Raw genomic sequence first — 5716 nt, 5'->3', positions numbered from 1 at the left:
GCAGTAACTGGTACCATGAACTGCTGAGCTGGTGCAACCAGCTGGGCTGGAGGTGCCTCCGGCGTCTGTAGTCCCTGCACTACCTGCTCAGGTGTGCGAGTAGCGGGGGTCTGATTGCCTCCCCCGGCCTGTGAAGTGGCTGCTTCTGTGGTGGCTGAAACTGCCTGAGCCAGGCCAGTGCAAACTGTCAAGATCTGTGCCAAGGCCTCCTGTAGGCCCGGAATCACGATGGGCACAGCTGGTGCCTGAACTGGTGCTGCTAGAGCCTGATCCGGAGCTGGGGCAACTGGTGGATCAACAGGTGCTGCCCTCGCTGCTCTGCCTCTGCCACGACCACGACTGCGTCCACGGCCTCTGGTGGCCTCAGTGGGTGGCACTGGTGGTCGTCCACCTCGTCTGGTAGCTCGCGTCCTCACCATCTGTGAGAGAATAGGATAACAGAAGTTTAGTCCTCGGGTCAACAAGTTCGCACGACAAGAATTTCAAGAATATGAAGTGTTTCCTAAAAGGTTCTGCAGCCTCTCGAGGATAAGTACAGACGTCTCCGTACTGATCCGCGAGACTCTACTAAACCCACCCATGACTCGTGAGAGCTAGTAACCTAAGCTTTGATACCAACTTATCACGATCCTAACCCCGAACCTGGTCGTGATGGCGCCTCTCGTGAAGACAAGGCGAGCCGGACCAATACAATACACCTTTTGGAGCAGTTAATGATCATAAAATAGTTTAAAGTATGATTTAATAGTAATAAATTTGGGGAAACATAGATAACAATAAGGGGAAACCATCCCGACACAGCCCAAACTGGGGTGTCACAAGTCACGAGCGCCTAAGATAACAAATCTCTCAAGTGAAACTACAGAGTCTCAATACTAGAATGGAAAGTAAAGATATAGATAGAGAGGAGCTCCAGGCTGCGAACGCCAGCAGCTACCTAAAGTCTCCTCGAAGATCCGCCTGAGTTGGGACGAGTCAACACTCGGGAGCGGGACCTGCTATGCCTGAATCTACACACACGGTGCAGGGAGTAATGTGAGTAATCCGACCCAGTCAGTAATAAATATAAATAATGGCTGAAAGCAAGAAAACACGCAAAAATACAAAGTAATTTATACAGAAGCACTAAAAACACTTAAAACAGTAAAACAGGTAAATTGACAGGTAAAATAACAAGTAAAAAGAAAATCCGCCCCGCGGGCACAGTATCAGTCACTCAGAACGGTATCAGCCCCTCGGGCTAACTCTCAGTACAGTATCAGCCCCTCGGGCTCACTCTCAGAACAATGGGTACCCGCGCTCACTGGGGGTGTACAGACTCCGGAGGGGCCCCTTACGGCCCTAGCGCTATATCAAGCCACCTCGTGGCATCATCTCTCAGCACTCGGCCTCACATCACTCAAGCCACCTCGTGGCGTATATATGTATCTCAGGCCCTCGGCCTCATATCACTCAGTATATCCTCCCATATGGCCCTCGGCTGTACTCAGTCTGAAAAATCATCACAAGCCCCTCGGGCATTAGTAAACAGTAGTCCTCAGCCCAAAACAACATTTAGAAATATTATTTAAGTATGAAAACTGAGTAAAGGTGGCTGAGTTGTAAAATAGTGAAAAACAGCAGAATTGAGTTCAAGTAATAAATCAATACAGTGAGGAAACAGTGATAAAAATTCCCGAAGGTTTCAAATAGTTGGCACGAAGCCCAAATATGGCAATCAGCCCAAATCATGACGATAACAAAGAAGTTTCAGTCAAATACGCGGTAAAATCATCAATCGGGACGGACCAAGTCACAATCCCCAATAGTAAACGACCCCGCGCTCATTATCAAGCGCGTGTCTCACCTCAATGTAGCACTACGATGTGCAAATCCGGGGTTTCAAACCCTCAGGACATCATTTACAATCATTACTCACCTCGAACCGGCTAAATCTCTAGCTTGCGACGTCTTTGCCCCTCGAATCAGCCTCCACACGTGTCGAATCTAACCAAAACCAAAACGAATACGTCATAATATGCTAAGGGAACAAAACTCAAGCAAAAATAATTGAAAAATATCAAAAATCCCGAAATTAGCAAAACCCGAGCCCCGGGCCCACTTCTCGAAACTCAGAAATTTTCACATCAACGAGTTCCTTATCTCGCCACGAGTTCATACATATCAAAAGTTCTTAAATCCGACCCCAAATGGTCCTTCAAATCCCAATTCAAAAGTTCAAAATCCCAAGCCCTAGTTTTTCCATTTTTAGCTTAGGTTCCATGAATTTCTAGGTTAATTTCACAATAGAATCACGTTTTTGGTTCATAAAACTTACCTCCATCAATTCTCCTTGAATCACTCTTTAATCACCTTCAAAAAGCTCTCAAAATGCTCAGCTATGGAGGAAAAATGACTAAAAATCGCGGATGAAATGTTTATAAACTTTCTGCCCAGGCCTCGTTTCCTTCTATGCGATCGCGGAAAATCCCTCGCGATCGCGAAGCACAAAATTCCAACTCCCAAAATTCACTCTACGCGATCGCAATAAATCGCCTGCGAACGCAAATGCCCAGGCTCCTTACTCTACGCGATCGCAGACACCCCTCCGCATTCGCAATGAACAAAACCATCCAGGACCCGTAGGTCCAATTTACCCCATGCGAACGCAGCACTCACTACGCGTTCGCGAAGACCAACCTCCCCAAACTATGCGATCGCATGCCGAACTCCGCGAACGCAAAGCACAAATGGACAGCCTCCTCAAAACCTCCTATGTGATCGCATGACACCCTACGCGATCGCAGACAAACAAAATTCTGCAACACCTAAGCTGATTTTTCTGCAACTTCCAAACTCCAAAAATGGTCCGATTGACCACCCGAAACTCACTCGGGGCCCCTGAGACCTCAACCAAAAGCACCAACATATCCTAAAACCTCATTCAAACTTGTTCCAATCATCAAAACACCTCAAACAACACCAAATCCATCAATTCCCATCGAATTCAAGCCTAAGTTTTTCTAAAAACTTCCGAAATACGCTTTCGATCAAAAATCCAACCAAACCACATCCAAATGACCTGAAATTTTGCACACACATCCCAAATGACATAACGAAGCTACAGCAACTCTCGGAATTCCATTCCGACCCTCGGATCAAAATCTCACCTATCAACCGGAATTCGCCAAAATACAATTTCGCCAATTCAAGCCTAATTCTACACCGGACCTCCAAAACCAATTCCGATCACACTCCTAAGTCAAAATCATCTCCCAAAGCTAACCGAACCATCGGAACTCACATCCGAGCCCTCTAACTCATAAGTCAACAGGATTCCAACTTAAACCTTCTTAAAAGAGACTAAGTGTCTCATTTCTTACCAAATCCACTCCAAACGCAAACCAATCAACTCGATCACATAAAACACGGATAACGAAGCATAGAGAAGCAGAAATGGGGAAAACGGAGCAGTAACTCATGAGACGACTGGCCGGGTCGTCACATATTTGGACTTGGTAATAGCTTCCACATTTTTTTTAACATCACCTCTCCCAAGCATTACTTCACGCGGCACACGCATCGTTAGCAAAATTATCCTCCATATTTACTTGTCTTAAAAATTTAATTATTCTTAAGTTGTAACTAAGGTCAAGAGACTGAATATGTTACTTAATCTGAAAACAAAAGATATATGAGACATCCGCTGCAGAGCGACTCTTCAAAATAGGCTAAAATATTTAAAGAAATTTTATGCAAATGGTTTTCATATCATTTTATGCTTTAGATATATAGAGCGACCATAGATGCTATAAGCGCTGGAAGAACGTTAATTAATGATTACATTGACATCGAAGCAGGGACAGAGCTATAACCGATAAAGGGTGTTCAACTGGCCGCCCATTACTGGAAAATTGTATTGTACATAGGTCAAACATTATTTTATATATATAGACGTGCGTTGCCACGTCGTCTATACTTTTTTGTCATTTAGTAAAATTTTTATATAAGAAATAATATTATTTTTAACCTTATTAATATTCAAAACATATTTGGTTAAACTATGAAGTAGAAATTAAAATAGTAGAAATATTAAATGTTTGCACTTCTTGATTGGATGTTGTGATTTGCAATCCTGGTGGTAGATAATATTAATAATTTCGACCAAAGATCTTTGAGTTCAATTGCTATTAAAGGATACTATATTTAGTGACGGAAAATAAGAATTAGAGATCGAGGAGGCCATTCTGTAAAGATAAATTTGGCATTATTCATGAGGAATCTGAAAATCTTTTCTTGGCTAACTAACAACATAATTTTTTACTATTGGCTTGGCTAATTAAATATATTGTATGATACAAGCCATCAAATATAGTTATGCTTATTATGCACTATATTAGATAGGGAGAGAAATTAAAAAATTATCTGAAATCATCATTCTTCAAGCCGACAAGGAAATTTTTAATAGCTAAATAATCTCCAACAATAAATAAAAATTAAGAACTTCACCAAATCAGATCAACATTGATAAAAATAAAACAAATCAGAATACCAAAAAAAGTTAAAACTCCATGTATGCAACTTCATTATATTGCATATCAGCATACGTAGCATCTAACATAAATAGAAGAAAGAGAGGAAATTATGAACGTGCATTTTTAATTCAAGTAGGATCGAGTTTGTAGGGCATATATGTGTAGTTTAAATGGAAAAAGAATTACACCATCAGGTAATTTACCATTAGATTCTTAAATTGTACAAATATTTAAGGGCATAAAAGTTGATAAATATTTGGAGGATATTTTAGTCATTCAACATTTAGCATAAATTATTCGTTCTTTTATAATATACTAGTATCTATGAACGTGCGTTGCACGTTAATGATGGCACGTGATTATTTAAATATTTATTTATATGAAGGAATAATAAAAATTAATTAATGAGAGAAATTTTATGTTTAATAACACAACAATCATCAAAATGCCGAAAAATATTATTACATTAGTATAATACATCAATTTAAAATAAAACAACATCATCAAAACTACAAATAATCAATTTTCTCATGTTAGTTAGATAATTATGTATTATAGTTTAAAAATATTTAATGTGATGACATCTTAACGAATACTTCTTTGTGGATAATTTTTTTTCCGTATATGTTTCCTCCTAATGCTTTGGTTGCTCTGCCTTATCCAGAACTCTTGTTGCCAATCTTGATATCCCTCTTGAAAGTGCAACATATTGTTGTTCGTGCAAGAAACATATTGCGGTAAATATAGTCCAATATTTAGGATGTTTGTCCTTGTACTTTATTTATTATATTTACAAAACATAAACATACTAAAAATTATTTTTACACAAATTTAAAAGGATATTCCTTAGTTTCGGAAGACAAAAGTTGAATTCAGTGATAAGAATATACATAAAAGCACATTAACCAGTATCATAATTTTTGCATGTATGACGTTATTGTCAAAACTTCTATATACCATATGTGTGCTATTACATATGTTATTCGGCGTATCTAAGTTTTTCAGTAGCATGATGTGCATATTTTCCTTCAAAATTAACCTATATTCAATGGAAGATCAATTTTTAATTTTTAACTTAGTCTATTATATATATATATATATGGTGACACTAACATATGTAAGAAATAATAAACTTGACAACAAACATGTATGGTAGAAGGCCATTTGGTATTAAAGTATTTAAGTATTCCTTAGATCGGAAG

This window comes from Nicotiana attenuata, unplaced genomic scaffold (genome assembly GCF_001879085.1).
Source record: "Nicotiana attenuata strain UT unplaced genomic scaffold, NIATTr2, whole genome shotgun sequence".
Lineage (NCBI taxonomy): Eukaryota > Viridiplantae > Streptophyta > Magnoliopsida > Solanales > Solanaceae > Nicotiana > Nicotiana attenuata.
The sequence above is the reverse complement of the archived record's forward strand: the minus strand, read 5'-3'. Positions refer to the sequence as shown.